Consider the following 19,606-nt stretch of genomic DNA (forward strand, 5'->3'; position numbering starts at 1 on the left):
TTTCTTCAGTTGTAAGGTTCGGGAGATTAATTTGGTTTTCTTGAAGTCCATAAACAATCAGGGACTGTTGGTGGTTTGTTTCCACTTTTAATTATGTTTTATTATTTGCTTTACCGAGATTTAAACTTTTATTGGTTTTTGGGTCAGTTTGCGCTTTTTAGTTGTTTTTATTGGTGTTCTGCTGATTTTCCTTTGCATCAAGAAAATAACTGTTTTCTAATTTGTTTGTTACATTTAAAAAGGCCATATTGATTTGCAATTTGGGCTTTCTTTTCTTTATTCAATTTTATTCATTGTTTTATTATGTAATTTAGGGAAAAAAAAAACCCAAACACAGCCCCAAGGCGTCCACATTTTTCTGGAGAACAGTCCTGCGTTGGTGGGGGTTTCCGTCTCGGGGGAAATTGCCCCCGTTTTACAACAACGTTAATTTTCCACATCATTCCCCAGCCAGATAAACGTAAAAAGCCGGACTAATGTAGGCTGCGGCTGGTTTTAATGGAAGCAAATCGTTTCTAGTGATATTATCACCCAAAACGCGGGCAACAATACTGAGACAAAAGCTTCTACTTGATTACATGAATTTTTTGTTATGGTGGATTCATAAAAGGTAATAGATGTTATTTATATCATGTGTCTGTACAGCTGAGTTGTAGGTTTTTACATTTACTGTTTCATAGCCTGATTTTGCTGAACTGTATTTAAAACACTAGGTAAGTTTGAACCTTACCCAAAAAACATCCGCTTCATAATAATCAATGATTCTAAATTATATATGGATAGTTGGGAAACCACATACAATTAAAAAACAGAAAAAAACCATACCTTTGTATGCCCTTAATGACCATGGTCCTTGTTTTTTAATTTATAGTAATTCTCACAAGGAGATAGTTTGGAAAGCTATTTTTGTCAATTACTGAACTAGAAAAACTAGCCAATATTGTCTATGCCAGCTAGGGCTTTCTGACAGAAGACTTTTATTGCCAACAGAGGGAAGAGACTTTTCAAAAACAAAGTTAGGAATACTATTTATTCGTTCTTTTATGATTGTGTGGGTTTAGGCCACTGATTTAACGATATGTGAACCAGGGGTCCACAAAACCAGCTTTTTAGTGTCGATTTTGTTGAAAATAGAGATTTATGTAACATCATCTGAAATCTGAAATAAATAAGCTGGGCCATTGATGTAGGGTGTATTAGGATCGGACAATATTTTGGACGAGATCCAACTATTTGAAAAATCTGGGAAATTGGAGGGGGCCTTAAAATCACTTCAAACTAATGAGGAAAATAACCTCCTTTTTTTCCCTTTAAAGTTTGTTTTAAATGAATTAGAGCAAATGCAGATTACGCAATCAAAACCAATTACTGGGGAAAATATCCTAATTGATTGTTGGGCAAATTAAAAAAAGAAAAAAAAAAAAAAAAAAGCGTAATTTTGGACCCATTACAATGTATTTTGGGGTGCTATTGCTAAAAAATATGACCCCAGTGGACTCTTAAAGACTGCGGTTCGAAACATATTTGACCCGGGACGGACAAAAAAACACAGAGGACAGGTCTTAAAAAAATATTGCATGTATAGGAAAGTCATTGTGAACAACTTTTCTTTAAAGGTGATTGTTTCTCAGTATAGTAATTTGTGTTTTAGGCCCACCCTAAAATTCCCAAGAAATTTTTCAACTTAGTTGTGTTTTGTTTATTTTATATGCAACGCTATTTTTTTTTTTAGCATCTTTAAAGCTCACTACAGGGAAAGTTGTAGCCAGTGCTTTGGACATTAAAACTTTTTTGGGAAAAAAAACCAGCCACTATGTCTAGGGGTTTTTCTAAATTTACTAGCCATAAGAATTTGTTCACTGGCCCAACAATTTGTGTTGTTGGAAAAATACGTTTTATTATGGGACTTACACTACTTGGCATACACAAATTAATTTATAATTGATTTCCAGGTAATTTTTGCCCTATTTAAAGGGCATTTTTCCCTAACCGTATTAAATGCATGCACCATCTTTCATATCAAATTCTTACATTTTGTTAATAATTTCACTTAATATAATAAGACAATATAGGGCTGTTAACAATCAAATTAAATCAGTATCAACAAAACCAATCTTTCCGCTGCAGAAGAAACAAAAGGGACTGGAGTGGCATTCAAATGCTTTGACACAGACAGTACAATAATGTTGTGAGCTTGGTATTTTAATTATTACATATATATATATATTATATATATACTATATAGCGATAAAATATATTGTATATATTATTACATTACCTAACCTAACATACAAATTAGGTGGGCAGCAAGTGTTATTTAATTAATGAGTCATTGACAGCATGCATTTCAAAAAAAAAAAAACGACTTCGTTCACCAAGGTGCTGATTTTAAGAAAATGAAAGCAAGGGGCCTGATTGTTATGCATAGGGAACCACTGAATCATTGACCTCAAATGATTAAATTCAAAAAAACAAGAATTCCATTCAGTAACTAAAAACCACGGACTGTCCTGCTGGTTATCTTTGTTTGGAACTACTGTAATTAACCAAAAACAGTCAAGGTTGACAATATATCCTATCAATAGATTCAAATTCAAATATTGAACTAAAATATATATTAACTAGGCTACTCGTTTTAACTCTTGAAAAACTTCATATTGTTTGTTATATTTTCCTTTACAGCGCCTCTGATATGCACGCGCTTCAGCTGTCTTCCGTAGAGATCTGCGCGCTTGCGGAATTTAAAAATAACCGTCATTCCATTTTACTGACTAATGACTCGCTCGTTTTATCGATCACCGTTAAAGTAATTCAGGTTGATTAAGGAAGACGCGACTAGTTGGAAAAAAAACCCAAAAAACTCATACCATTCTTTTCTGTACATGATTGTCGTTATTTTATTAAATAGTTTTTAGAAAGGGGTTATTGAAAACGAATGTGTTTCTGAAGGTGTCTCCGTATTTCCGCTTCTGTTTTATGGTTGATTTTGTGACGCGCGCATTTGTTTGTAACTCACTTTATTTTAGTGAGTTATAGTGTTTTTTTGTTGCTGTTGCTGCCAACTCAACATATTTCTTCATCTCATTAACATCATCATCTCCAGCTCACACTGAACAGCAAATTGTTGTCTCAAGCCAGTGCTGATCAATGACAGTTTAGCTGCAGTATGTCAGAGAAGAGAGGAAAGATGAGTCTCTCACAGAAACAGAGGTAACACTGAGTCTGCTTTCAGAGAATCATTTTAAACACTGCTGCAGTTTCAGATGTTTGCTGGAAAAAACACAACCTTGTTTAGCTGCAGTTTTATATTTACAAATGATTTCCAGAACTTCAGAGCTTCATAACTTCCTAATTAAAAATAACATTTATATTTTAAAAGTAGCCAATAGATGATAAATATGATAAATGATCTCAGAACTGAAAATCAGAATCATTTACAGTCAGTTTACAGTCGCTCTTCAGCACTGGGTCTGTACTTAAGTAAAGTCTGTACTTAAAGGGTTATATGATGCTTTTTATTGTTTTAATCTTTCTTTAGTGTGTAATATATCTGTTTGTGTAAGATCTTCAAAGTTACAAAGGTCAGAGTCTCCTGTAAAGTGATTTATTCTAACAGAGAACACTGATCCAGAAATGATTAAAAGGCCTTGACTGAAGTCCAGATATTAATTTCACGAATGTGTGCATCACAATGTGAAATATTAGCGTAATGCTGTTCAGAGGTTTACACAAAGAGAAGACGAGGCTTCAGTGAGTTGTAGTGTTGTCGTCATGTTGTGGAGACGCTGTGTGTTTGGATGTGAAAGCAAACCTGCTTTGTTTGGATTCAGTGTTTAAGATTTATTAATAACTCTGTTCCTGAGCTGTACAACCCAAAGGTTATCTTGTGTACAGCACGCTTTATGAAGCTGCAGTGCATTTTCTCCCAGCTTCCTGTGTACAACATCAGCTACACACACCTAAATACACTGTACATAAAATACAATAAACCACTCCTAAATTACTGTATTTTATGTTGATACTTCAGGACATAAAGTTGTTACAGTGAAGAAGAAAAATTATAACTTTATGAGGTTGTATCTGAAAGGTGAGAGAGTTGCAAAATAAAAGCTTATCTCTGTGAAACGTTCAGCTCAGACTTGGACTCGGGGTCAAACGGATACAGTAATTTTTACAACAACATTGTTACTGTTATTATTACACCCAATAAACAAAGTGATAAACTTTTAAAATAGTGTCAGAACTGTGTAGCACTGACATTTCTGCTTTCTATTTTAGTCAAAAAAGAAAATGAAAAATAAAATCTCTTTAATTGGATCAGTCAAATATTTGTAAAATTATATTTAGTCTCATATATTAAGTACTTCAAAGAAATGTTAAACACATGTGAGTCTGTACACAAGAATGACTGCTGTCTTTAAAACTCTGCATTGTTTCTGTGAAGGACTAGAGAGAATGTGTGTCGATATAAAACACAGATGAAGCTCCTGTAGAAAAGTTTCTCTTCTCTCTTTGTGTCATTAGTGTTAGATCAGGATCACATGTGTAGGGCTGGGTATTGTTCAAAATCATTCGATCCGGTGCCAATTTCGATACCTCAGTTTCGATACCGGTTCCTAACGATATCTTTTTTTTTTCGATACCAATTTTATGAAATCCATTTTAAACAAGATTACAGAACACATTACCTCAGAAAAACTTTGGTTTTATTTCTTCAGTTTGACTCATGCTCCTTAGCCAGTGCACAAACGAACAACAAAAAAAAGCACAGGAGAGCTCATGCTCACCAAAGCTGAATTTATTTTAATAAAAAATACAGTAAAACTTGTAATATTGTGAAATAGTATTACAATTTAAAATCTTATTTGAATATATTTCAAAATGTAATTTATTCCTGTGACGTCAAAGCTTAATTTTCAAAATCATTACTTCAGTATCACATGACCCTTCAGAAATATGAAAACAGTTTGCTGCTTAATATTTTGGAAACTATGATACATTTTTTCATGATTCTTTGATGAATAAAAAATTCAAAAGATCAGCATTTATTTAAAAACGAAATATTTTGTAAAATTACACGTTTTTAATGTCACCTTTGATAACTTTAATGCATCCTTACTGAAAAAAAAAATTCTGACTAACAACACATTTTTGAACGGCAGTGTACATTCAGTAGTTATTATTTATTTATTATAATATAAACTCTGTCAGAGTGATCTTCATTTACCAGTCGAAGACGGTAACTTTCTGCTCTTATGTTTACTCCGTGCACTGTCAAGGTCTTCATCATATTGTGTCGTGGTACCGGTCTTTGCAGCAATTATTTTACTGCAAATACTGCATCGCGCGCTGTTGGCATTGAGCCTGGAGAAATGGTACCCACACTTTTGATCGACTTTTCCACATCTTTAAGGTATTATGTGTGCGTGCTCGCGTCTCATATGAGTATGTGCGCGGAGACTTCCGCGCGTCTCGTGTGTGTAGAGTTTGTGTGTGTGTGAGTGACTTTATGTGTGTTGTGCATTTCATATGTATTTGTTTGAGCACTGACGTTGACGAGTTAACTCCTTAGGTATTGAAATTTGGAACCGAACAACATGTCATTTTTCGATACTCGATAGTATCGAGGCAATTCGGTCGGTACCTAAAAAGTATCGAACTCGGTACCCAGCCCTAAATCGGTCGGTACCTAAAAAGTATCGAACTCGGTACCCACCCCTAAACGTACGGAATGATTCAATAATAATGTTCAAAAATAATGTTTCAGAGTAGTGTGCTGCAGTGCTGTCACATGACAAACAGTGAACATTAATTCAGCACAGCTGTCAATATTACCTCACAAATAAACTTGTTAATAAGGGCTCATGCTAGTAAATAATGCTATATTGCCCAGTTGAACTCATTTCTGAACTTCACATATTGAGCAGAACTGAATCAACACTGAACAATGATATTCTTTTCTTTTTGGCAGTTAAACTAAGTGGAAAAGGCGATATATTCACTAAGTGCAAATAATGATAAATTCTGTTTACACTAAAATAGTGATATGTGTAAATAGTAGTTAGGTGACAGATATTTATATCTCAGTACTGTAGTGCATTATAAAACAGTATGAAATAACATATTGAGTGTAAATTGTCATATTAAAATTATTAAATGGATGCCGATTAGGAAAAGCCCTCTCTACTCCTACCCCAGCCATTCCCAATAAACACTTTATTTATTTGATTCTGCCTTTTTTGGTATAAGATTTCTCTACATCTGCCGCTATCCATATCCAATAACACTCTGATCAGGGGTCCGTTTTTCGTACGTGGATTACCCAGCTCGCTGTAGTTTATTGTTGCTGATTTGACAGGGATTGTTAGGTTAGAAGCACCTGCAGCATCAGCTGATACTGTAATGAAATAAACAGATTTAACAAATGCTGCACTGTGTTTTTGAGTTTGAGCTCTGGAGAACGTGAAATGCTCCTGTTTATAGTGTGTTTTTATAGCAGTGAGAAATGTAGCCAATCACAGACATGTTTGCTGATCTCTTGAATGCAATGACCAATCAGAGGTGTTTAAGAGGTTTTGTTCAGTGCAGAGTTATGCAGTTTTACCAGTTTTACTGATTTTAATGGAAAGCTGTGAGATCATGAATTGAGTGACAGATTTTTAGTATAATTGTGAAGTGAGCTGTGTTTTGCACTTTCGAGGTTATATAGATATAATCTGTTGAATAAGAGTGTAGTTTATCATGCTGCTAAGAGCATCGACGGTCAGTTACATGCAAAGTTTTGTGAGTGACATCTACATGAACGTGTGATTTACTCTGAAGCTGACATCATGATACTAGCACGGGACAAAAATATGGCATGTCAAAATAGATGCGCCTAATGTAAATGCAGACTAATAGATTACTATAATTTCATTATTCTTAATCATAATATGCTTAGATTCTATTTATTTCAAAGGCTATATGCTTAATATGAAGCTCTGCTTGACACATTTTGTATCTAGGTCACTGCTCCATGTCTCTTGTCTGAGGGGTCCTTGCCCTGAGAAACATTGAAGACCCCTGATATAAAAGCACTATAGAGATAAAGGTGATATCATTTGAGTTGATCAGAAACATGCTGTAGAGATTAAGGGATAATTTATCTCCTAACAATATTGTTTTTAGATACACAGTAATATTTTGTAGTTTACAGTAACATGTATATGTACTTAATGTACATATAAAGTGTTGAAATGTGTTGCATTGTGGGAAACAGTATCCCATGCAGTGTCTTCAGATGCATTCATCATATTTCAGCAAATGTAGCAGGTAATCCAGGAACTCCATGCATTCAGAAAATTCACATACTATTCACAGTATACACACATCATACTGTATAGGATGATGAATATAGATATAATATATATATAATAATATATAACATAGTAGTATGTCATTCCGAACCCAGCTTCAGCACTGATTTCAGGGAACATGAGTTATATTCAGCAGATTCTGGCAAATATAGTAGGTCATCCACGTATTGTATGAGTACAGAAAGACTGCATACTATTCACTGTATACACTGGATACTGCAGGAATAGTAAGAGTAGTATTATAGTAAGGCATTTCGAACACAGCATGAGTTTTAAGCTCCAGGATTCGACAGTGAATGTTCAGTTCAGTTTGCAGCAGTTTGTGCGTCTGCTTGCTGCAGAGAGACGTTCATCTCCGGCGGGTGTTTTAAGAGGAGAAAACCACGTCTCAAACCAACACCAGTGTTCAAATTGTGTTAAAGCTCTTCATCTATTTCTGACATCCTATTTAACTGAACAATATTTTTTGTCTGGTTTTCAGAGAATAAAATTATTTAACACTTATTCCCGAGGTACATGGTGCATCCCCTTATCCTGCCAGCATTTTGAATTTATTATGCAATATCTCAAAAAAAAAAAAAAAAAGATAAAGTTGGTGGTTGGGACATGATGCTACATCTTAAATGGTTCAAAATGTCTTCCAAATATCTGTCTGCTGTAGTGACCACAATGCATCAGAGACCACAATGCATGTTAACTAACATTAACAATGAGCAATGCACTTGATACAGTATTTATTAATCTTTGTTAATGGTACTTAATAAAATTGTGTTTAAGTGTTTGTTATTTTTTTTATGTATTTATTATTTTTTTTATGTTAGTTAACAAAAATACAACTGTTCATTGTTTGTTCATGTAAATGTTGATATTGATATTAACAGGGATTAATAAAAGCTTTACAATTTTTTTTTTTATTGTTAGTTCATGTTGCCATATTATTCATCTCAGTAACATATTGTTATTCCAGGTCATGATGAGCATCTGATTGTTTTCATGAACCAGTAACCAGTGTGTTCATCTGCAGTATGTCAGAGAAGAGAGGAAAGATGAGTCTCTCACAGAAACAGAGGTAACACTGAGTCTGCTTTCAGAGAATCATTTAAAGACTTTCTGTGAAGAATAAAACCCCATCAATAATTATTTTTCTTGCTTTTGCCATGAATGAAATGTAGTTTCTCCAAGATACTCTCTTTAAACAACCACATCTGTGTAAAGAAAAGAGCACCATGTTTCTGAATTATCTGTACTGTTAACCTCTCAGAGCCTGTAGAAATCAATAGATCATCCATAATTTATCATTTAAAGCTTATTGCATTACACGTTTGGTGTTGCATATTTAGTGGGTATTAAATGTAAATAATGGGCAAACTAGATATAATTTAAATTAATACAAATATACATCAAACTCTTACAGTTTAAATTAGTGGATATTTTTAAAGGGAAATGTGAAAAGATTTTTGTCTCTTTCTCAGACTCGTTCACTGAACACAGGTCATTGTTCATTATATTCATTGCTATATATACAAGATATTGTATGAGCCAGCTGTGTTTCTCAGTGAAGTAGAAAAATTGTGCAGGATGAGAAAGCAGTGCTTCACTTGACTGTTAGGATGATTCCTTTATAGCAGACCTGATGAGTTAGTGAACTAGTTTGTGTTCAACTGGACTAAACAAACTCCCATTTGACACACAAACTTCGTCTTCAAATGAGACTGAAGTATCTGTTATAGTTTTCTCTGTTCTTTGTGTCATTAGTGTAAGATCAGACTCAGATGTGTCCAGCTCTGTGTCTGTGAAGAGTGACTGGTCAAAAGAGGATCCACCGAACTTCAGTGAGAAAAAAACACCATCTACCAAAAGGTATGACGTTTTAGCATTATATTAGCTAATTTCGTCACTGTTGTTTTTGTGATCGATGTTGATTGAATAAAAAAATAAATCACTGAACACAATATATGGTGACTTTTTTTAACTCAGTCTAGAGTTTATTTCCAGTAATACAATTATACAAGCAGCCATTACGAGGCATAAATTCAGCATTATAAAAACAGAGTAGGTTCAGGTTCACTTTATTTGTACCCATAGGTAAGACTAGGTTTGCAGTCTTATGAGTTCTCACATCTTTCACATTTTACAGACACCACAAACATTAAACAACATGTATGATAGAAGAGCTTTAAGGTTCCCAGCATCATTAAAAACCCCTTAGACTAAAATAATAATAATAATAATAATGTTCCTAAGACCTATCCTTATTCAACTGAGTGATAGCTGCTGGCACAAAGCTGTTTTTATACCGCTTAGTTCTACAATACGTCTAGATGGCAGAGTAGATCATGCAACCAAACATTTATAGGCATAGGAGAACAAATGCACAGCTATATCTCTGTTTTAATAACCATTTACAACATTTAAACTTTATGAATTAGACTGAAGTGCACTGTGTAATATTGTTCTTTGTGTCATTAGTGTAAGATCAGGATCACATGTGTCCAGCTCTGTGTCTGTGAAGAGTGACCGGTCAAAAGAAGGTCTGCCACTGTGTCATTAGTGTTGAGAAAAAAGCATCATCTACCAAAAGGTATTTAATGTTTTTACTTATTGTTGGTTGCACATGGACTGCTAGAAAATATTTAATTGAATATGTGTCATGGATCTATAATTGTTTAAATATTTATCAGAGTTTTCATTATGATGCTAAAAGCATCAGCAAAGAAAATTTAAATGATTTGATGTGAAGTATATATTTTGTAAATTTTGGTGCACTAACATAACTTTATTAATTCACCAGCCCCTGTGTTGTTTGCTTATAGGACAGAAAATATTACAATGAGAGACCTAATATTTACCTAAATTTACACTTAAATAGATCCTATACTTTAACAGTGAGAACTTAAACAGCTTTTGCTTTCTGTCTTTCTTAAAAAAATATTTGCAAACTGTTTCTTTAATAGTGTCCCTGAAAAATGCTGTACTTAATTTTATTCACTAATAGAGTTCAGTATGAGACATTAGATTCAGACGCCCGGACTCACAGGAACTACAAGAACTTCAAAGACAATCTCCTGCAGATCTTCCAGGTAGAAAAACACATTTTCAATAATGTTAACCTGATTTATCGTGCTAATTAGTTTTCTTTTAGGAACACATAAAATGTAAAAAGAAAATTTTATTTTTTGTATTATAATTCTTTCTTTAGGATCTTGAAAGCAAAATGATCACATTTCTGAAGAAAGAACTGGAAAAGTTTAAGAAAATATTACAAAAAGAAGACTTAGACTACTTTGTGAAGGATTTTAATGAGAACAGATGCGACAAAGAAGAAACAAAGAAGCAGCTCTTGATCTCACGCTCTACTTCTTGAGAGAGATGAAGCAAGATGAAGCTGCTGATACTCTAGAAGGTAAGAGACTCGTGATCATCTGTCACCTTGTCTTATAAATGTAATGCAGGAGAAAATAGTTTAACTAAAAAGGCTAACAAGAAAAGTTTTTTTTCTCCCTGTGTTTAGATGAGCTGTTCATCATTCATCAGCTAAAGTGTAGCCTAAAGAAGAAGTATCAATGTGTGTTTGAAGGAATTGCAAAGCAAGGTGACTCTACACTTCTGAAGAACATCTACACAGATCTCTATATCACTCAGGGTTGTAGTGAACAGGTCAATACTGAACATGAGGTGAGACAGATTGAAGTTGCTTCCAGACGTCATGAATCACAGGAGATACAGGTTGAGTGCAAAAATTTGTTTGAAGCATCTGAACAAGACAAGCAGATCAGAACTGTACTGACAAAAGGAGTTGCTGGCATCGGAAAATCAGTCTCTGTGCAGAAGTTTGTTCTGGATTGGGCCGAAGGAAAAGAAAAATCAAGATATCAGCTTCATATTTCCTCTTCCATTTAGAGAGATGAACTTAAAGGAGCAAGAAAAACTAAGTTTGATGGACCTTATAACTCAGGTTTTTCCCAGAGACAAAAGGACTGAAGCTTACAAGAAGAAATCAATTCAAAGTCTTGTTCATTCTTGATGGATTGGATGAATGTCGACTCCCTGTAAACTTTAAGGATAATGAGACGTGGTCTGATGTATCATCACCAGCCTCTCTGGATGTTCTCCTGACGAACCTCATCAAGGGAAATCCGCTTCCTTCTGCTCTCATCTGGATCACCAGCAGACCAGCAGCTGCCAGTAAGATTCCTCCTGACTGTATCGACCGGCTGACAGAGATACGAGGATTCAATGATGCACAAAAGGAGGAGTACTTCAGAAAAAGAAACACGGATGAGAATCAGGCCAAAGAAATCATTGATCATGTTAAACAATCAAAGAGTCTCTTTATCATGTGCCACATCCCAGTCTTCTGCTGGATTTCAGCCACTGTTCTCCAGAACATTTTAGAGGAGAAAAGAAATAATGTTGTGAAAAACAATCAGGCTGATGATGCCTCCAAAACACTGCAGGAGTCAAATAGTGAAGACACTCCTAAGACTCTGACACAAATGTACACACACTTCCTCAGATTTCAGATCCAGCAGAGCAGACGAAAGTATGATGGAGAACATACACCAGATGTTTCCTGGGATAAAGATGCCATATTTTCACTGGGGAAACTGGCATTTGATCAGCTGGAAAGAAACAATGTGATCTTCTATGACACAGATCTGGAAGCCTGTGGTATTGACGTCTATAAGGCGTCAGTGTACTCAGGCATGTGTACCCAGATCTTTAAGGAGGAAACAGGGATCGTTCTTGGTAGCATGTACTGCTTCGTTCACCTGAGCATTCAAGAGTTTATTGCAGCCCTTTATGCACATCTGTTTCTAGACATCAAACAAGAGAAAAGTGTGTTTGATCATGACTCTACAGAACAGGAAAACAAAAGTAAAAACATGATTGATTTGCTCAAGACTGCAGTGGACAAGGCACTAGAGAGTGATAATGGACACCTGGATCTTTTTCTACGATTCCTCCTTGGTTTGTCACTCCAGTCCAATCAGAGACTCTTACAGGGTCTTTTGACACAGAAAAATAGAAATGATCAGAGCAGAAAGGAAATACTTCAGTACATCAAGCAGAAATTAGAATCTAATCTGTCTCCAGAGAGATCCATCAATCTGTTTCTACTGTCTGAATGAAACTGAACGACCAAACTCTGGTGAAAGACATTCAGACCCACCTTAGCAAAGGAAGTCTCTCATCTGCTGATCTTTCACCTGGCCAGTGGTCTGCTTTGGTCTTTGTGTTGTTGACATCAGAGGAGGAGCTGGAGGAGTTTGAGCTTCAGAAATTCAAGAAATCAGACGAGTGTCTCATTAGATTATCAGCAGTCATCAAAACCTCCAAAAGAGCTCTGTAAGTTATTTAATATATTTTGTCATGTTTTCTTCTCATTTTAAAATTACATTAATCTACATTGATACTAGGGATGAAAGGTTTTAAACTTTTTCACGGTTCGGTTTTTATCACGGGTTATGATTCATGGTTTCGGTACAGTTCAAGTGTGCTATGTTTATGGAGAAAACTATACGAAATATTATCACGATACAAACAGTCACGCTGTGCTTTGTTTCAAAATAAGATATATTCTTTTATCTAACTACAAGAAAACAGCAAAAATAAATACAATGAAGATACAAACTTTAAAAGATTTGTATAAGATTTGTAAAAGATTTGTAAAAGATGCAAAATAAAATAAACAGTAATTTTCAGTTTTTTTAGGTAGGTGCACATAGCATAATGTTTCGAAGGGCCAAATGGAATAAAGTAATCAAAAAGTTAAAACAGCCATTGCATATTTGACTGTATAAAATTAAAGATTACCCTTTATTAAAGTTACAAAAGCTATTCCATTAAGAGCAGATGAGTGATTTGTGCATCTGTTGTTGCTGTTCACATTAATATTAAGAGAATTAGCACTGATCCAGTACGTTCAGCGCTCGCAATGTCTGCTGTAGGATACTTACCAAGACGTGCATTTTGACAATATTTGTGTGAATTTTCTCCATTCAAACACAAAGGCGAGAGAGCAAGATTTAATATTTGCGCGCAGTGTGAACGCGGGTTTGCACGCTTCGGAATGAGCGCTACGCACACAAATCTTCTGCCTGCTCGTAAAAGCTCGCAGTCTTCTGGCTCTTAAAATGTTTAAACTGGCAAAGCTGTTAAATGAGTTTAATTTTAAAACACAGATATCAACTGTGTGCTGTTCAGGTTCTCACCTGTTGTGTGCGCTATCAGCATCCGGTGATGAATGACTGCCTAGATAATCAAGCATACGGCATTCGCATTTAACAAGAGTGAATGGTTTGTACAGTTTTTTTTTTGTTTTTTTTTCATGGCTGTCTGTTGTAATGTACTGGGAAGATCGAATCCCTCAGCAGAAACATCCATGTAGCCGAACCCTGTATAGCGCTATGCGGAAGCATTGTCAGATTATAAGTTGAACCGCACCGACCCCCCCCCTAGCGCATGCCGAAGCGTTTGTGTAGATATCTCTTTTAGGGTTCAATCAAAACAAGTGAACCGTTTTTTTCCTAACAAAATTGGAATTAAAGTGCAATGCTGTTTTATTAGATTTACATGGGGTTTTATGTAAAAATATCTATTTTCAGCAAAATAAGCTGTTTAGTTAGCTGCAGAAGAAGCACATCATGTTATTATAAAACACATTGTTCCATAGGTTATTTCTACTCCAATATGCAGTTCAACTTCTACACAACTATCTGCTATAAAGGAGATCTACTCTTGCATAACCTCAGTGCATAAATTATTAACACCTCCACATCTCCAACTCCAGGAAACTCATCAAGATAGAGCCAGCCACTTTTAAATATATAACTCATTGCCATTAATGACCTTTATAAGCGCTTTACATATTTTATTCAGGGCTCTAGAGGTGCCGACCAATTCCTCAATGGTTGCGACTTCCCCCCTCACTCAAAAAAAAATCAGAGGTCGCACCGGTGCGACCAGCCGCACTTCGATTGGGAAATAAAAGTCTCTCCGGCGACTCTGAAAGCCTCCCTGGGTTTCAACAACAGACACTAGAGCCCTGCATTTCTGCCATGTATAGGCCAATTTTCACGTCCATAGTTTTCAGATGCGGGCGCGGGCCTCCCGCCTGTTTTAGAATCTCCTTACTTTTATATTTTAGACATCCATCAGTTAGTGATGAAACAAAATTGCCGCTCTGGTGGGGGAAACAACACGGAAGCGCCTACCGTTGCACTGCCGCGACTGACTCAAGAGAGCGGCTCGACGGGGTGTTTTAGTGGAGAAGCGCCAAGCAGTAGATGGGCTTGTGTGCTGTCAGCGCAGCTGGACAGTACTGCGTTCAAATACACGCAATAGGACTCAAAGCTCGCCGCAAAAGCAAGTGAAAGTAATTACCATACAAATATGACGGCGGGAAACAGTAAGGGAGATAGTTGAATTAATTTACTAGTAAACTAGTGTTTTCTGAGTCTGTGTCGCAAGGATGAAGTTGCCAAGCCTGAACTCGCCATCTCCTTTAGAGAGAAGTGCATTTTTACCGGATATATGATGATTATAGTATGAAATAAATTTTGTTTTCGATCGTTTTGTTTTTTTTTCGTTAAAAGTAGTCATTTATTCTAAAGCTTGTCTACAGATATTATTTTATCATTTATTTATCATGTCTAATTTATCATGTCTATAGATATATTTATAATTTAGGCATGTTTTCACTAGAGGGTCGGTTTCATTTTTGTACTCCTGTTAAAGACGACACGGCAGAAAACCGCAACGCTTTTTGTTGATATTGTGAGTGCACACAAATAAAGTAAACCTTTGCAGTTCATGAATGAGTGTACAGTATTACTTACGTTTATGAGCAAAAAAAGATGAGGCGTATCCACTGCTACAACAAAAAATGCCAAGTGATCACGCCGGCGTCCTCCATGTCCTGACAGCGTCTCCGAACAAACTATTGGATATAGCTCACATTTATCTGGGTCCTAACATTTAAACCTTGCTATATATCACTTGAACTGTTTTATACCCCCCTATCTATAGATTTTACTTTAGGCCAGGTTGTAATGATTTGAGAAGGTCTTAATTGATCCAAACAAAGGCTCACTGTCTAACTCTGGCAAACTTAGTCGTTACTTTTAAAAAAACTACAAACTCAAAAATTTAACAAACAAAAAACTCTTCCTAACGTTTTTCTAAATTAATAATACAAAAAAACCGAAACGAAATATAATCCCTTTGCTATTACATACAAAACTGACCTATTTTAATAGCTGAGACAGTAGTATAAGCCTGTTTAGGGACTGTTTAGCTGTTCAGATCGACCCCACTAGAGCATCCCTTCATTCAGAACACAGTGAAAATCTGATAAGAATCAGTGTAAGAGGGGGCCAAGTCTGGAAGAAATTTTGATGCTAGAGAGAGTGTGGCCAGCTGGTTTAGCCAAGGCCAAAGATCCAAGAAGGCCAAACTACAGGAGGTTGGCCATCCAAGGGGCATGTGACTGCAATGGAGGATAGTCCATAAGGCATTGAGGCCATGAGATGTTCAGTTTTGAAGCCCTTAAAACATTTAATTTTAGATTTTCTTTTTATTTCATTTATCTTGAGATATTTTAAATTTAATTTTCTGCTCAGTGAAGCACTTTAAGCACCATTGGCCACTTTTTCAGTTAAGTTACCTTTCTTTTGTAGAATTGTGCTTCAAATAAAGAACTTTATGTTGACCAGATTTTTAGTGTAATCGTTTACAAGTCAAGTATTGTCTATATGGACAGCGATTTAAAAAAAAAAAAAAAAAAAGTGAACTTGTAAAACTGCGGTGTTAAATGCGATGCGGTTGAAAATTTGGGTACACCTAAATTTTATGCTGGTGCACCTAAGAAAAAAAGTTAGGAGCACCAGTGCAACCAGTCTAAAAAAGTTAATGGAGTCTAGAGCCTGTTTCATCTATTTTTGTTCTATTCGAGCATGCTAGGTGTTTTATGTAGGAAATTTGAAATCAGTAACAATTTCTAATTATAGGGCTATTTGCAGTATATTTACTGTTGAATCGTAAAAAAAAAATTGGTATAAATGTATTTTTTGTATTTAACAAATATATTACATGTATCTAACTCTGTGATTTGGTTTATTTCTCTTTTAGGCTAAATGATTGTGGCTTAACAGACAAAAGCTGTCCAGCTCTGGCTACAGTTCTTGGATCAGATACCAATCTGAAAGAGCTGAACCATGAACAATAATAATCTAAACAGGATTCAGGATTGGAAGCTAGCTTTGCAGTGGACTGAAGAATATAAATTGCAAATTTAGAGATACTGAGGTAAGTTTTGTGACAATCATACTGTTTGGTTAGAATTCAGATCCATCTGTTAACATGGACCTAGATCATTTGCCTCAGAATTGAGGGACAGAACTGTCTTCAGCTCACGTGAAATATTTGCAGGCTTTAATTCCAGCATGAACTCTACATTACAGGGCCCTCATTTATCAACAGTGCATACACACAGATGTGTGTGTAATGAGTGCATAAGAACAGTTTCACGCAAAGTGTGGGATCTACCAACTTGTACTTAAACGTAGGGATGTGTGTAAATAAAAGCACATCTCTGAGCATGCTTAAGCAGAGAATATAGTGCTAGAACGGAAATACTACAAAACGAGAAAAAGCCGCTGTGTATTTTCCCTGTTACGCCTTTAATTTGCAACTATCCTAAAACTTATAAATTAATAGTTCAAGTTAGATAATGATATTTAGTCTTTGTTTATTGCCCCAGCCGGGAAACGGAGACTAAATATATTATTTTGCTTATATATATATTGCATCTTGATTATATTTAACTAAAAGCAAGACAAAAAAAAGTAAGACTACGCCTTTTTTTGTCGTTTGCAGCTGGGTAAGTAATTCTGAGAGCACAGAATGCGTCTTCTCACTGTCAGTTCTGCTTTCTTTTTCCATGATTCCACGGTGAGGACATTATACATTCACATGATTTATAAAGGGAGGTGTTGTTACCCCATATATGGAATTTATTGATTGAGTGCGGTTCTCTTGAATGCAAGAAATGACCATGAACCCTCGTTTTTTTAAGTCTAGATCTAGACATCGATTGAGTAGACAGAGATCCCTGGATCTCAATGTTCTGCGCGAGTGAATCAGATCGCTTGCTTCTACTGCAGGATAAACACTTTCAAATCAACTCAACGTACACAGATTGACGTAACTTATTAATTTCCATGTTATCAAACGACATTTTTAAATTCTTGCTGCTCTGGGGTGTTTTTTGTGTGCATCTTTTATAAGAGATTGCTGACTGAAAAAAAAAAAACATGCTGACACTTTGTAATGTGGTTGTCGTCACTCATCACATCATCAACGTCAGCTAAGCGATGTAGTTTTGTCGAACTGTGTCATCTATTAAGCATACTGGGTAATATTCACGATATTAACAACATGAAGTGATTTTCTCCCTTTATGCAGCTGCTCGACCGGAACATACGAGTATCACAGAAAGGTAGGGTGTCATTACTCTGGCTACCAGCTCTAAAAATATTTCCCAAAACCCCGTTCCAAATCCCCCTCTCTGATATTGACTAGAAGCTCTTATCTTGCAGGGTGATGAATAAACTAGGGAAACCCCCAGCGCAATTTTCTGACACTCTGTTCTGAAGCATGGTTACAGTGTAGACTTGGAAAAGCTGAAGTAAGGATGTTGGAGAAGTGTATCCCCTTAATTACCCCAGACTCCGAGTGACCCACTCACCGGTTTCTAGATTTGAAATATATTTGTACACCTTTTCAAGGGGAACTAGGACTGCACAATAATCACAACTTAAACCATCAATACCATTGTGATATGGGTTAGTGGCATGTTATCAAATCACCAAGAAGGCTTTGGCATTTTAAGGATAAGAAGAGTAGGGTGGGGTTAGTTTCTGAATGGTCTGTTAAATACAAACTAAAATAAAATAAAATGTCCTGGATGAGTTAGTTATTTTGTGTGTTATAATGTGGATTATGAAAGGTTCACCCTTAGTTTTTTTTGCGTTCATAGTCAATTTCCAACATTTTTTTGACAGATGATGTTAACAGATTTCACCAGATTTGTACACACACAAAGTGTTTATAACAGTTGGTTCAGCTAACAAGGTGCTTGAAGTACCTTTGGATTTTGAACTTTTTGAAATGTAGCGTCCACTGGAAAACCTTGAACAAAACAGCCACTTTTTTTGAGAAGGGGTACTTATGAAAAAATACTTGACATTTGATAAAGGGCAGTATTTATGCAAACATAGTGATATTTTTTTTCTCCTCGATAAAACAGATCTTTTTAAGCAAAGATTACGACTGCCAGTGAATGTTCCTGGTCACGCATCTGATTATAAATACAGAGCCGTTTTTCGCCTGGCTTTTAGCAGCGCACGAGGATCTCACCGATATTACTTCCTAGAGGCGAAAAGCAGTCCGTGATATTAGTATAACGTGTGTTTCTGGGTCTCGTCCGCAAATCCTTTTGTGATAGTTCTTTGCATTATATTGTTGTTCGATCTTTTAACTTGCCCTGTGCTGTTTATTTGGGTTTAATTTGGGACCACGCAAGTAAAGTCTGAGGTGGTTTGTGTGTTGCACTGTTTATTATCTTACAAGCGTGGAGCACATCTCGATCTCAGCCGCTCGGGACTCAAACTCTTCCTCTGCATATGCTAGTTGAGTTTGTGTTGCTTATCGTTCTCTGGGGGAAAACAGTGTGTGTTTATTCTCACTAGATTTGGTACGTAATCATGTATTAACCTATGGCCCAAACATGTAGAATACAATCAACATATTTTCTAAAATTTGCGATTTGTTGTAACATCACAATTTCAAATAAAAGTAATAAACGCCATGCGGTAAGTGTTTAGAAGCTTCTGTCACTTACTATGTCTTGGCCTATCTCCTCGCCTGAAAAAGCTTCCCAGATCACTGATAATCTTTGGTTTTCACATTGCCACTGCTTTCCTTAACCCTCTTCATGTCGATTAACGCCAGATACGCTTATGACGCATTTTCTCCTGATGACCCCTAAAAGAACTTAACCATACTTTCAGTTTTGATCAGCATAGATAAGAGCAATACATCAATCGAATCTGTAAAGGGTCTACTTTGTATACAGACATAATAAATGATAACGTTGTATTTATAAAATAAAGATAACAAAATAAGGAGGCTGTCTGCAGCCTTTGTCTGGCGGGTGACTTTATTTACAAATGCGCCATTAAAATGAA

General features: G+C 35.8%; 1 pseudogene; it reads left to right on the plus strand.

The window, feature by feature from the left end:
• Nucleotides 1–3,105: 3,105 nt before the first annotated feature.
• On the plus strand, nt 3,106–12,233 carry LOC109089256 (annotated as a pseudogene).
• The last annotated feature ends 7,373 nt before the right edge of the window (nt 12,234–19,606 follow it).

Source organism: Cyprinus carpio, unplaced genomic scaffold (assembly GCF_018340385.1).
Source record: "Cyprinus carpio isolate SPL01 unplaced genomic scaffold, ASM1834038v1 S000000362, whole genome shotgun sequence".
NCBI lineage: Eukaryota > Metazoa > Chordata > Actinopteri > Cypriniformes > Cyprinidae > Cyprinus > Cyprinus carpio.